The sequence below is a fragment of the Kogia breviceps genome, chromosome 15 (assembly GCF_026419965.1).
Source record: "Kogia breviceps isolate mKogBre1 chromosome 15, mKogBre1 haplotype 1, whole genome shotgun sequence".
In the NCBI taxonomy this organism is placed as follows: domain Eukaryota; kingdom Metazoa; phylum Chordata; class Mammalia; order Artiodactyla; family Physeteridae; genus Kogia; species Kogia breviceps.
This window is the reverse complement of record NC_081324.1, coordinates 57,063,736-57,079,303: the sequence shown is the minus strand read 5'-3', so window position 1 is coordinate 57,079,303 and position 15,568 is coordinate 57,063,736. Positions and strand designations below refer to the sequence as shown.

The following is a 15,568-nucleotide window of genomic DNA, read 5'->3' as shown; positions in this document are numbered from 1 at the left end:
TTTTCTTTTTTAGACTGTTAATATGGTAGATTACATTGATTTTCAAATAGTGAACCAGCCTTACATTCCTGAGATAAAACTCACTTGGTCATGATATATTATTCAGTTCATTAATATTTTGTTGAGGGTTTCTTATCAATGTTCACGAGGAATGTTGGTTTACAGTTTGCTTTTCATGCACTATTTTTGTGTGGTTTTGGTATCAGTATAATGCTGTCCTCATAAATGATATGGGAAATGGTCTCTCCTCTCCAGTTTTCTGGAAGAGATGGTATAGTATAATTTCTTCTTTAAATGTTTGGTAGAATTCATCAGTGAAACCATGTGGGCCTAGAGTTTTCTTTGTAGGGAGCTCTTTAACCATGAATTAAATTTCTTAAATAGATATAGGACCATTCTGTTTATCTTGGCTGAGTTTTGGTAGTTTTTAAAGGAATTAGTCCATTTCATAAAAACAAAAATAAACAAATGGGACTTAATTAAACTTAAAAGCTTTTGCACAGCAAAGGAAACCATGAACAAGACAAAAAGACAGCCCTCAGAATGGGAGAAAATATTTGCAAATGAAACAACAGACAAAGGATTAATCTCCAAAATACACAAGCAGCTCATGCAGATCAATATCAAAAAAAAAAAATCCAGTTAAAAAATGGGAGGAAGACCTAAATAGACATTTCATAAAGGAAGACATACAGATTGCCAAGAGGCACATGAAAGGATGCTCAACATCACTTATTATTAGAGAAATGCAAATCAAAATTACAATGAGGTATCACCTCACACCAGTCAAAATAGCCATCATCAAAAAATCTACAAACAATAAATGCTGATAAGGGTGTGGTGAAAAGGGAACTCTCCTACACTGTTGGTGGGAATGTAAATTGATACAACCACTATGGAAAACAGTATGGAGGTTCCTTAAAAAAACTGAAAATAGAACTACCATATGACCCAGCAATCCCATTACTGGGCATATACCCTGAGAAAACCATAATTCAAAAAGAGACATGCACCACAGTGTTCATTGCAGCACTATTTACAATAGCTAGGACATGGAACCAACCTAAAAGTCCATCGACAGGGGAATGGATAAAGAAGATATGGAACATACATAAAATGGAATATTACTCAGCCATAAAAAGAAACAAAATTGAGTTATTTGTAGTGAGGTGGATGGACTTAGAGTCTGTCATACAGAGTGAGGTAAGTCAGAAAGAGAAAAACAAATACCATATGCTAATGCATATATATGGAATCTAAAAAAAATGGTACTGATGAACCTAGTTGCAGGGCAGGAATAAAGAGGTAGACATAGAGAATGGCCTTGATGACATGCGGTGGGAGGGTGAAGCTGGGGCGAAGTGAGAGTAGCATCAACATATATACACTACTGAATGTAAAATAGTTGGCTGGTGGGAAGCAGCAGCATAGCACAGGGAGATCGGCTTGGTGCTTTGCCATGACCTAGAGGGGTGGGATAGGGAAGATGGCAGGGAGGCTCAAGAGGGAGGGGATATGGGGATATGTGTATTCATATGGCTGATTCGCTTTGTGCAACAGAAACTAACATGGTATTGTGAAGCAATTATATACTCCAATAAAGGTCTATTAAAAAAATAAAGGAATTAGTCCCTTTCATTTAATTTGTTGAATTTATATGAATAAATTTCTTTGTAATATTCTCTTATTATCTGCTTAATCTATGTGGGGTCTGTAGTGATTGCTTCCTTTTGTTCCTGATACTGGAAATTTATGTTTTTATTTTTGTTTGACATTTTGGCTATAGGTTTGTTTGTTAATTTTTAAAAATCTTTTCAAAGAAATATCTTTTTGTTTCATGAATTTTCCTTATTGTTTTTCCTATTTTCAATGTCATTGGTTTCTGCTCTTTATCATTCCTTTCTTTCTACTTGCTTTAACTTTGCCTCTCTTTTTCCAGACTTAAGATGACACATTGTTTACTTGGGATCTTTTTCTTTTTTTTTTTAATTCTAATATAAGCATCTAATGCTATAGATTACCATCTAAGCATTGCTTTAGAATATCTTATAAATTTTAATGTTGTATTTTCATTCGGTTCAAAATATTTTCTAATTTTCCTTGATACCTCCTCTTTGTCCCATGAATTATTTAGAAGTGTGTTGTTTAGTTTCCAATTATTTGAAGATTCCCTACATATCTTTCTGTTATTCATTTCCACTTTAATTTCATTATAGTCAGAAAAATAAGCTTTCTATGGTTTTAGTTTTAAATTAGGTAAGGTTTGTTTTTGAGACAGAGTATGGTCTATCTTGGTGAATGGCTTACGTGCCCTTGAAAAGAATGTGTATCTGCTCTTTTCAGGTGAAGTGCCTTATAAACGTCATTTTGTTACAATTCGTTGATGATGTTGTTCATTCTTCTATATTCTACCTGATATTCAGTCTGCTTGGTCTATTGATTACTAGGAGAGGAGTGCTGAAGCCTCTAGCAAAAACTTGATTTTTTTGTTTCCACTTTGGTTTATCACCTTTTCTACGTGATTTTGCTGCTCTTTTATTAGGTGCATATACATTTAAGATTGTTGTATCTTTATCTCTGGTAATTTTTCTTGCTCTGAAGTCTATTTTGACTGATAATAACCTAGTCATAGCACTTTCCTTTGAGCAGTGTTTGCATGGTACAGTTGATTCTCATCATTCATGGATTCCATGTTCGTTAGTTTTCCTACTCACTAAAATCTATTAGTAAAATACATCAATGGAAATCAATATTTGCAGTGCTTTCTCTGTCATTCAAAGACATGTATAGAATGGCAAAAAATTTGAGTTGCTTGATATACATGCTCCCAGCTGAGGTTGAACAAGGCAATGTTTTACCTTTTTGTTTCAGCTCTCATACTGTAAGCAAATGTGCTTTTTGTGGTCTATTTAGTTTTTTACACATTTGTGCTTTTCTTGGTGATTTCATTGTTTAATGTGGCCTTCAGGTGTGGTGCTGAGGTGTTGTTTAATGTCCTAAGTACAGGAAAGTTGTGATGTGCCATATGGAGGAGGAGATAATTAGATAAGCTCCATTCAGGCATCAGTTATAGTGCTGTTTGGCTGTGAGGGCGATGTTAAGAAATCAACATCATGTATTTAAATAAGGTGTCTTTGGGACTTCCCTCGTGGTCCAGTGGTTAAGACTCTGAGCTTCCACTGCAGGGGGCATGGGTTTGATCCCTGGTCGGGGAACTAAGATCCCACACGCTGCATGGCGTGGCCAAAAAATAAAACAAATGAACAACCAAATAAATAAGGTGTCTTTAAACAGAAACATACATCCAACAAAGTTATGTATTGATCAGCTGGCAAAAATGTTGTGACCAGAGGCTTGCAGGAACCTAACCCTTATATTTTCCTTGGGAGCAGTGGTTCCATATTTGCTAATTCACTGTTTGCAGTGACTTTATAATATAACTATAAGTGAGAATTGACTGTATATCATTTTCCATCCTTTTACATTTAATATCTTTATCATTATATTCAGTATAGGTTTCTTGTAGATAGCATATTGTTGGGTCTTCTTTTTTGTTGTTGTTGTTGTACGTGGGCCTCTCACTTCTGTGGCCTCCCCGGTTGCGGAGCACAGGCTCCGGACGCGCAGGCTCAGCGGCCATGGCTCACGGGCCCAGCCGCTCTGCGGCATGTGGGATCCTCCCGGACTGGGGCCCGAACCCGTGTCCCCTGCACTGGCAGGCAGACTCGCAACCACTGCGCCACCAGGGAAGCCCTGGGTCTTCTTTTTAATCAAATGCATAGAGTTGTTTTTTTTTTTTTTTTTTTTGTGGTACGCGGGCCTCTCACTGTTGTGGCCACTCCCGTTGCGGAGCACAGGCTCCGAAAGCGCAGGCTCAGCGGCCATGGCTCACGGGCCCAGCCGCTCCGCGGCATGTGGGATCCTCCCGGACCAGGGCACGAACCCGAGTCCCCTGCATCGGCAGGCGGACTCTCAACCACTGCGCCACCAGGGAAGCCCGAATACATAGAGTTTTAAAGGTGGTAAGTTAGCTACTGACTGCCTAGATGTCTTTCTTCTATAATTACTGCGTTTTCTAATTCCCCATTATCATTTAAAATTAAACAATCTCTCATCATTTGAAAATTTGTGTTGTTGTTATAGTTCTAGAAATTTTAATAAGCACAGATAATCAAAAAGAAAATAAAAATCACAATATTATCCAGTAGTAACACTTGTTAATTTTTTATATACAGCTTCTCAGACTTTGTCTCTATAATGATGTCTTTCACTTTCTTAAACAAAAAGATTATCCTGACATGGCTGTTATTTTTGGACATGGTTGTTTATAGGATGTGCCATTATCTTTTCATGCCATTCGGTTGTCTTGTACATGTCCTTTTAAAACAAGACCTAGAACAGAGTTGTCATTGTTCCCATTTTCATAGATGATAAAAGTAAGGTTCAGAATGCCTGATCAATTTGATGTTTCAGAACCAAGATTTGACATTGGGTACACTTATTTTCTACACACAATGTAGTTTTAAATACATAGCAAGCAACAGACAATTTGCACACTAGAATTAGAGACAAAGAAAAAGAGGTGAAACTGGTCTCCTTTGGGGAGAATCTCTGTATATTGAGCATCTCTTCTTCCAAGTTAGAGGACACGAGGTACTCTCTCAACCACCCTGAAATGGGCTCTGTCCTTTCTCACTTCCTGGATTCTTCATTTTCTCCCGGCCACTGCCAGTGATGGAGGGTGAAACAGTGGACAGCCAGAACTGCCAAAATAGAAGGGAGAATAAAAAGCTGTAACAGATTTACACAGTGCTTTATAATTTCTAAAGCATTTATATTAACTAAGTGCCATATGCAGGACATTTCTTGGGTTGAGAATAAGTGGTATTGGGTTAAGTATAGTCTCTCCTCCTCTATACAACTGATGAGAATATTTCAATTATTTGACAGCAATTCAAATATGAGGCAGAGTTGGTTGCTGCAGAAGCTTGGGTTTGGGGACAGATAGGCCTGGGTGCAAATAGCTCGCCTCTGCCATGTCCACACTGTGGCATTGGCTGAGTCATCCCATCTTGTTGATTTGCTCATTTGTTAAATGAAGATCAGAATATCTATTTTCCAGGGTGGTGATGATAAAGATGAAGTGCCTGGACTACAGGGTGCTAAATGGTAGCGATTACTGACATGATTGTTTTAAAAGGCAATGACTAAGAATGTGTATTATATATATATGCATGTATATGATTTCAAGATTGGACCATCAGTCTTAGGGAACTATACAGTTGATTCTTTCCATAGAAGAAGTCTGGCTTACTGGTTCACTGTGTCACCTGGGTAGAGGTTACAAAACTTTAAAATAAAATGCTATGACAAGGTGAATTGATGATAAAGCAGGTGTTGGAGTGCATCCTGAGATGAATAAGTTATGAATCACGGAAAGTTGCTGTTTAAAGGCTTGCAGCTGTGTGCTTGAAAGCAGATGGCGGTCTTGCTAATCTGAATCATTCTGATCTTCTCTAAATTTAAAAGCTGAATGATGATTTTCTGGTAAAGGTATAATGCAGTATATTTTTAATATTTAACTACGTAGTTAGGGTAAATTAGTATTTTGGGATTTGAGATATTGTTTCACATTCTTATGCCTTTTTTTTTTCCCTGGAGCCTTAAGTTCCCATTTGTGATCGTATGTCATGGCCACACACACTCTTAGATATTATTCTTTGAACATTATCTTTGGTCCTACATAAATCTCATTAGGAAGAAAGCCATTAACTTTGTCTGTTGAGACAACCTCACAGTCGTGAGCCAGAGATTACCAGAGAGGTTGGAGTTTTTCTTCAAAAGCTTCCCTGACTTGCTGTGTGACTTTGGGTAAGTGATGTGCTTCCTGCCCCTCTTTCCAAAACATTGTCTAAATAGTCCTCCTCAGCATCTTAAAGGGTTAGCATCTTAGTTCTCAGCACGGGTGTTTATTGGGCAGAGACGATGAATGCAAGAGGCAAGGGAGCTACATTTGTAGAAGACCTACTATGTGCTGGGTGTGTCACATGCATTATCTTTTAAAGCAAGGCACAAAGAAATGCTAACCTAGAACGAACTGCCTTTCTTTAATTTGTGGCTACAATGCTATTTCATGTTCTAAATAGCCACAGAGGATCTGCTTGCTGAAATTAGTAGACAAAACTGAAATGCCTTCTCCTTTCCCTTTAAAATATCGTGGTTTTTTTGTTTTTTGTTTCTTTTTCCCAATGAGAGAAACAGAGCTTATGGTACTCAAGAAATATCTTCAGATTACGAATGTAAAGTCTCTGTTCTGAACACATCTCATAAACCACATAGAATGGGTCTTTCTGGTATTTAGACAGGAGGCCTCCATAGAATCCACATCTGTGTTGTCTTACAGAAGTTGTTCATTTTTCTCTCCATGGAGTGTATTTCTAACATTCTTTGTGTGTGTGTGTGTGTGTGTGTGTGTGTGTGTGTGTGTGTGTGTGTGTGTGTTTTGTTTTGTTTTTTTTGCCTTTCCATTTTAATTTTACATTTTTACAGGAATAAAAAGTGAAATTCTATCTTTATTGCAGTACCGTAGATGAGATTTTGATCACCCCTAGCCAGGGAATTTGGAATGAAGTTCCCTATAGCCTAATTGCAATCTGACTCATGCTTCAGAATAAATTACTTCACCACCAATCAGGCCATGCTGTACAAATCCATACATGATAGTTGTTTTGCTCTAAAAATAATTTAGGTCAAGAAGGACAACATTTAAAGTTTCACTTATCTTGCCATTCTTTCTTGTGCCTTTGGGGCATTGCTAGTAGGGTGGAGCTCTTAGCCATCAGAATGGAACTCAGGAAGAAGGGTAGGTATGGTCACTCCTCCGATTCCTTAGAGCAGAGCAGAGCCCTTAGAGCCACTTGCAACCTGACTTGGGGAAAGAGCAATAGTAGTGTCCTTGGTGAGGATGGAGCTGGGGATGTCAGGGAAGGCCATGGATAGGTGGGTGGAGGTGGGGGACATACACTTTAGATAATTTCATCTACTTATTCATTCACTGCCTATCTTCTCTGAGCCAGACACTCTGCTGGGCATGGACACTGGGACTTTGATATCCAGAAGTACACTAAAGGGTTAGAATTCTGTGATTGAAGGACAGAGAGTAAAGGGGCATGAAGAGGAGGGGTGGGTTGATTCTGCTGGGGAGGAAGTGACTGTCTTTCCTGGGGTCTGATTCCTCCTGGGAAGCCTGCCCTGGGGAATAGGAAAGCCTTAACTCCAGAGAAACCGTCTTCGATTGACCATCCCTTAGTGCCACTGCACCATGTGTAAGGACCCTGCATGTGAGTGCTGGAGTGTGGCCTGGGTAGACAGGGACCACCGAGGGAGAAACAGAGCCCCCTTTGTCTTTGCCTTTAGGCACGTAAATGTACCTTTTAAAGAAATGGTCTTTGTAACCTCTCAATGACAGTAAAGATGTCCTCAAGGCAGAAATATATTAAAGACCTAGAAGGAAACTCTCTAAGGTGAGCAGATGTGTTTGATCTGGGCCTGACTCTGCTTGAGGTCATCTCCCTTTAAGGACCACTGCCACCACCAGGACAGGACTAAGATGTGCTATGTTCCCCTTAAAGAGTTGCCTCCAGCCTGGGTAGATGGGTCTTTTTCTGTTTCTCCAAGCAGAGCGGGGGGGCAGGGGGGACTTTTATTAAACATCAAGGGAAAACCCAAAGGAAATCAGCATACAGTACATTAAAAGGGTTGGGATTTTGATGTGATCACAGGTATTTTACTTCTTGGTCCCAGTGGGGTTCCAGCCCACCTGTAACTATCTGTGCTGTAGCTCAGGGATTCTCAATGCTGGTACACACTGGAAGCTTTTAAAATCTATCAGTGCTCTGGGTCCAACCCAGGCTGATAAAATAAAAATCTCTAGTGGTGTGCCCTAAGTGTAAGTGTTCATTAAAGGCTGTCCAGGTGGTTGACTGTGCATTTGGGCTGAGAACCACTGATCTCACTTCAAAGGGCAAGCGCACCAGGCGGGCAGCTTGCCTGATTCTTCACTCCTATTCCTCCTGTGTCTTCTCTTCTCAGAACGGGGCACATACAAGCACTTGGTACATGCCGGATAAATACATGAACGAATGAGTCAATGGTCATCTTTCTTTTCACCTCATAGCCATCCCAGTAAAGTAAAAAGCAAGAGAAGATTCTAACTCTTCTGCCCACATGGGGTCTTTCCAGCCATGCCCTGCTCTGGTTGAAGGAAGATACCTCTTCTGGTTATTAGCAGGGCTGTAGGATTGTCACTCTTTAGATACTGAGAGTGGTCTTGTCCCGACAGTCACTCAATGACCATGGCAGCTAGACAAGCAAGATTATACATGACAATTAGCAGGAGGGTCTGCATATCGTAGGCAGATGAGTGCCACCTTGGTAAGGCTAAGGGTCAAAGCCAAGGTAGCCCAGTCCTCCAATGCAGGAGGCATACAGACCTAGAGGGATTTCAACCAGGGACTTGCACTGAGACTGTGGGATATAACCTTCTTGCCCTGTGGTTTGCCTGCAGGCATGACTCTTAGATGGGTGTGGTGTCACAGTTGAAGAAGGAATAAGGCAGAACCCCTGGAATATACCAGGAATTCCACCCGGCAGTGTCAATTCTATATGCTCTACAGTGATGTTCTTAGTAGCTTTTGGTGTTCCTACAATAGTCTGGGTCAAATGGAGAAATAGGGACAGTTTTCTTGGTTCCACATTTCAGAAGGGCATAACACTGCAGATTTCAAACACAGAAGAAAAGAATCAAGGTAAGTATATCATCAAATCAGTTTTCCCTTAAGCTTAAGACATATTTTTGTTACGTAATTTAACTTAGAATCAATTTACATATCATAAAATAGGAAGAGTATGTGTATTATTTATAGAGTATTACATACAATGCATGAGTCTGAAAATAAATATTTAATGCTGTTTAATATGCTAAGTGTCCCACTTGGTTTTGGTGACCCTAGGTTTGAATTGCCTGAGTTTTTTTGTAATACTACTACAAGAGGTGATTATATATATTTATTGTTCAAAATGATTATTTGTAATGAAATTACACAGTTTGAATTTTGTAGCTTGAACATGCATATATACTTCTGACCAGAACAGTGGAAACGCTGCACAAAACATACTGAACTGTCTTTATTTCACTTCCTAAACGCACATGTTCTACAAACATGTGACCTTAGGCTCACTGATGACTCAGGAAGGATTGAAAAAAAGGAACTAAGGATCACTCAGTCTTTCCCCTTCCTTCTATGTCACTGTTTTCAGCTTAGGTTGTTGGCTAATATGGGAGCAGTAAGAACAAGAAAGACTATGACGGGGTCCATTGGTCATGCATGTTTCTTAGACTGCTATAGCCTTCTTCCTGTGTTCTAAGCAAGCTGTGGTTCTAACAGCAAGTGTCGCTGCCCCCAACCCCTCCCCCAGTAGTAGACATAACACACTTACCTCATACTCACATGGAGGCTTTGAGCCTCGCTGGACTCACACACGTCATGATCCACTGGAATTCTGTGCTCATGGGGCATCACTAAAGCTATATTTATATGCGTATGGGGTGGCAGGGAATGACATACTGCATGGATCTCTCTGGGCAGGCCTCTGTTCCATCATCCCAAAACTCAAGTTCAAAGATAAGATCATTAAGAATTTCAAGGTGGTAACAGCAAAGCATTAAATCAAGCACAGGAGGCTTCCGAATGTGGGGCTTCGTATGACTGCACCAGTCACATGCCTGTGAAGCTGGCCCTGGCTACTAGAATCTGGTCGAGAGGCTAGGGATGCCGCTAAACATCGTACGGTACCGATGCCTGCCTCCCCATCAAAGCACTGCTGCAGAGGTTGGTATTCTGTCTCTGAAGAGCGTCAGAGGCCTGCACACAGGGCCGGTTCGCTCCTTGTCTGTAGAATTGTTCCCCTGGTGGGCTCTGCCCCATGTTCCTCGGTGTCACGGTCACTCCACCAGAGACCCCTGCCTCCTTCTCCTTGCGGGGAGGACTGTTGACTCTGCAGTAGTTGGGCGCCTCAGTACTTTGTCTAAGTGGGCAGTTTTGCTTACTGCTCTTTGCTGTCAATTTGCTGATGAGAGACAGGTTCTCCAAGGTGGACCTTGACCGCACCTGGATGTGGTACATGGCCCTCAGGGTCCCTGTAGGCAGTGCCCCCTTGAAAGGGAAACCCTCATGGGCACCGCGTCTCCCACAGGGCAGGACATTGAGAGGCTTGGCCCTTCTTGTGCGATAGTTCCCGGGCTTGTTCCTAGCCAGGCTGGATTGTCTCCAGTACCAGAGTCCATGGCACTATTGCAACTTCTCTGCATGTCTGAAAGTTGAAAAAAAATGTTCGTGGGAGAAAAGCCAGAGAACGTAGGGCAGGGGGCAGAGAACAGGTGTGGAACGAACCCTGGGGTGGAGACGGGTCCGGGGCGGGGGGTGGGGGGGGAGGCTCTGGGATAGGAGCTCAGAGCATCTTTCTTGGATTGTTTTCTTCACGTGGCAGGAAGTGTGCTGGGGGTGGGCGAGCAAAGATCCCAGACAGCCCGGAATCAATCTCCCCACCCCATTTTTCTGCCTGGTATCCCATTTCTAGGTCTGTAACCATGCACAGCAGATGGCAGGGGCGGGGATGATGGCAAAGAAGGGCCAGGCCGGACAGGTGCTCGCGTGGCACTTGCTGCTGCTGAGCACCATCAGTGTGGTCCAGGGCTTAATAACGGCTCTGTGCTCCCAGCGTTCAGGATGATTCTTTGAAGCTTCCCTCTGAATTCCCAGAGCTTGATTCATGTTAATTAATTTATGAGGTAAACAGTCTGTGCCAGACCTGGGCTCGGGTGAAACAGATGTGACCCCTGCCCTCAGGGGGCTTGTCATGCTTAGGCACAGAGACTAGAAAAACAACTGCCCGGTGTCTTGACTCTGTTTTCTCTGTCAAAGGAAAGGCCACGATTTTATTCCAATTAGAATATAAGCAAAGTCAGCCCCTCATGTCTGTTTTGGCTCACAGTCGAGTTGCCAGCTGCTTTTGTTGGGCTTTTATGTCACTGATGGCTATTCTTCTTTTTGGACGTGGGGAAAATGTCAGTTTCTTGAACCAGTGATTTGGAAAACAAAAAATATACAGAAGATGAGAAAGCTACACAATGAAATACAACACACACCAAAAAACACCTACTATGCCCCATGATGTGATATTAAAAATTTGTGTGTGTGTAATTTCACAGAAGGCTTTCAGCAATTATATGCAGTGAATCCCAGGGAAATTCACATGTATTATGCAGCAGCGTATGGTCAGTCAAAGCAAGTTCTCTCCTGGCAGAGGATCTGAGCATTTTCATGGTTAGTAGTAATTAGGATGGTTCTGTTAGGCTCTTTATTTTGCATATTACAATATCAAATTGTAAGATTTGAATGATTAAGTAATTTTTAAACCAGTTGTGAAATGAAACATTTCTCATGCATTAGAACTCAGACAATGTTTAAATAAGACTTTTCACCAAGTCATTTGTCCTTCTTCCAAATATCTGATTATGCTATAAACTTTCAAACAAAAAGTATGTTATCTAGATCTCACCCCTGTTTTCTTCCATTGTAACTCTTTTCTTCATTGGCAGGAACCTCATCTTCACAGTCTTAATATGAAGGAGGGAGTTTTATAGATTTGGTATATAAATTGAGTCAGGCACTTGAAAAATTGATATATAAATTGAGTATATAAATTGATATTGATATATAAATTTGGTATATAAATTGAGTCAGGCACTTGAGAAATTGCTTCTCCAGGCAGTAAAAATTCTATTTCTTATATTCTTGGGAAGTACAAATAGAAGAGACCAAGAAAAACTCTTTCTGATATAGGGCATTGTTTTCTTTTTTTTCTTCCCTAAAATGTTATGGATCATCTTAGCCTTTGGTAACATGATTTCTTCGGGGAAAATACATATAATTGTATAAAAATTATGTAAAATATATTAAATAATTTGGTCAGTGAAATATCACAAGGAATAAGTAGGGCTATGAATCATGGACTCATCATTCTATCTTATCACCAATTATTTATTAAGCAGGTATATAGCATACTAAGAGCCCAGTCTGTGGAGTTAACCTGCCTGGGTTCAAATTCTGCTTACAAGCTGTATGATATTGGGCAACTTACATAGTCTTTTTTTTTGCTTGTTTCCTCATGTGTAAAACGAGGATAAAATACTACCAGCCTTATTCTCGTTATCTATTACCGCATCACAAACCACCACAAAACTCAGTGGCTTAACAAAAGGACACTAGTCATTTGGGTCATGAATCTTCACTTTGGGGAAGGCAGGAATAGCTTGTCTGTGCTCCACTGGCATCAGCTGGGATGACGAGTATCTGAGACCATGTTCTCTTCCACGACTGATGGTTGATGCTGGCTGTCAGCTGAGATCCTAGCTGGATGCTGTTGGTTGGAACACCTCTACGTGGCCTCCCCACGTGGCCTGGGTCTCCTTACAGCATGGTGGCTGGGTTCCACAGTGCTCACCCCAAGGGAGAAAAAGCCAGGTGGACGCGGTATCGCCTATCCTTGGAAGTCAAGCCATCCCTTCTACCATATTCTGTTAATTGAGGCAGTCGCAAATGCTCACACAAGGTCAAGGGGAAGGGAAATAGATTCCATCTCTCGATGAGGGATGGCAAGGTTCTGAAGAACATGGGGGACCAGAGATGTTGCTGTGGTCACATTGGGAAAATACAACCTCTCACTTACTTGATACGATTTTTGTGAGTCAATTCATAAAATGTTTAGCAAATATGGAGCAGTAAATACGTGTGCTGTTGTTATTACGGAGCATGTAAAATGCACTAGGGGACTGTATAAATTCTTTGGTTAGCAGAGACAGAAAACTCTGGAGTTACCAGTCCAATCCCTAATTTCAACATAAGGAAATTGAAGGCCAGAGGTTAACTTGCTCAGCCATCCAGTGAAAGAACTGTGGTCATGAGACCACAGCTGTGAGTGCTTATTGTTTAAGGTCAGACAATGGAAACTTACAGAGCTGGCAGTCATGGAAATAGACCTCTAAATAATTAGTTAAGTCATCAATGCTCTGTCTCCAGAGATCCTTGGAATCAAGATAGACCTGATTGTAAAAGGAATAGGCCTTTTCTCTAACTTGTAGTATTTTTGTGTTCAGTTGCAAAGTTGGTTTTTTTGCCTTTATTTTGTGGTTGATAGGAACAGATGAAATTCTGCCAAAATTGCTAATACCGCATATTTTGCCACATAATGCATACAAGGCAGTATTTTTGTTAAAAATCAGAATATTTTTGACTATGCCAAATGTGTGAAGGTGTACCAGTCTTCTATACAAATAGAATTGTAGGAGGAGATTGTACCTGATAAAGTGGACGGACAGGAAGTATACATGGCACGGTCCAGGGCTTCAGGTGGTGGGAGGGGGCTGGGATGTGTGGCGGGCCTTCTTCCTCTGCCTGGCTCTTGTTCATTTCAGAAACCTTCACCTGCCACCCCAGGGCCCAACAAGCCCCAGCCTGAGTCCACTCCCATAGGCTGAGATGCTGACATGGGACTATAGGAGCCTTGCTACCTTGGACCAGTTCTTTGCAGATAAACTTTGTCTTCTTAATGATGCCTCTGTGATCATCATCATGTTGGCATAGTTTGACCAGCGCTCTCCCTAGAAAAAGCACATTTCCATTGGCCTTGGCCAAGCTCATGCTGATTGAGTTGTCCTCCTAGAACCTTGGGGCAAAAAAGGCTCTACAGGAACTCTCAGCTGCCTCTGTCTGCTGACTCCCAAAGGCAGATATAACACTTTCCCAATGTAAAATTTCATTGGTTACAGTTATTAAAACTTCAGGCTGGTATGGGATTGAGGGGGGCTGCAGGTGAAGAGTAACTATACTGGCTGGGCGTTGGCTGTAATGGTAGATAGTTAATATAAACACGTTTTAATGAGGACTCATTTCTTTCCTAGAAAATCATGTGTACAGTTTATTATAAAGCTGTATCTTTTTGCTCAGAAATATGTTAATTGAGAGAAAGTGTTTTCTTGCTTTTAGTTTACCGGGATGTTCTAAATCTGTCTGTTAGACCCTCTAGGGACCTCAGAGGAGCCTGGAGCTGCCAAGTTTGTTGGTGGCGGGCGTGTGGAATGTGACCCATGGTCATGGTGCTGGTGTGGGGAAGGCCAGTGGGTTCATCTCGTCTTCCAGTTCAGCCTGGCTTCCTGGAGCTAAGCTGTGTAGACCTCGCCAGGGAAGACAGCCTTGGCTGACGAAGGGTGTCTGTCGTGGCTCAGGCAGAGGTGCTGGCTGTGCCGACGTGCCGTGCGTTTGCTGTCCCCGCTGTAAATTTCACCCAGCCTACCTACTGTAGTTGATTCCACATGTCAGTTTGGCCAGGCGATGATCCCCATATTTTTGTCAAACATGAATGGGCCTCATCCCATCCCTGGAAGGCCTTAAGAGAAAAGAATGAGGCTCCCGGAGGAAGAAGAAATTCCTCCTCCAGAGACTTGCCTGCAACATCAACCCTTCCCTGCTGGCCTGCCCTGAAGATTTTAGACTTGCCAGCCCTCACGATCACGTGAGCAAGTTCCTTTAAATCTCTGTCTCTAGCTCTGTCTCTATCCCATCGGTTCTGTTTCTCTGAAGATCCCTGAGTGATACACCTCCTTTAGATCCCTTATGTAGTTGCCCCACACTGTTTTTGTTTGTTATTTTTTTAAAGAATTGTTTCCTGTGAAGAGAAGAGCACCTGTTTATGGTCCTTGTCATCCAAAGGGCACCTTTCTTAGCGAAGCTAGCTTTGGAGGCAGGAACCATGAGGAAAATGTTTACACTAAGACAAAGATATAAAAACTTGGTAGTAGGTTTCAGGATAAAGGAGCATCTTAAACAATATAAGATATAGAAACGTGGAGACAGGGTGGTGCTGAGGAGGAATGGGCATGAGTTTTGGAACTGGGCAGCTTGGATCTGAACTGTGATCTGCAGCCTCCTGGCTGAGTGACCTTCAAAAAGGTGCTTAACCTTTCTGAGCTCCAGCTTTCCTCATCTGTGAAACAGGCGAAATGACATCCACTTTTTGGTGGGTACTAGATCATATAGGTGCTCAATCACTGGTGGCTACTTTGGCTGTTTTGGTTATTAAGAAAGGCTGCATTAGGGCGATGGCAAAATGATGCGGTGGGTCTTATTTCTTTATTGTTTCCTTCTGCTCTGCTGAATAAACAGTTTTCAGATTGGTCTCCTCCCTTTGCTTCACTCAACTGTGCTTGCAGACTGTTCATTCATTTCAAGATATAAGTGATACAGAAGAGCACCCATTGTTACCCTTTTCCATCATAGAGCTTAAGGAAAAGCAAAAGTGACAGAAATTCTGGCAGTAGCCATCATTCAGGGGCAATCATGTTCAGATTGGGTTGGGGGACAGGGGCGGAAATGGTGGTGTCCTCTGCAGTGAGCAGAGCATGTGGTCCTGTCTTTCTGCCTGCAGGTAGGAGAAACAGCACTACTTCCTG

General features: G+C 41.7%; 1 protein-coding gene across 4 annotated transcripts in view; it reads left to right on the top strand.

Moving 5' to 3' along the window:
* Window positions 1-15,568, top strand: part of AKAIN1 (A-kinase anchor inhibitor 1) — an 80,894-nt gene that overhangs the window by 39,979 nt on the left and 25,347 nt on the right. The gene's annotated exons all lie outside the window — the stretch shown is intronic.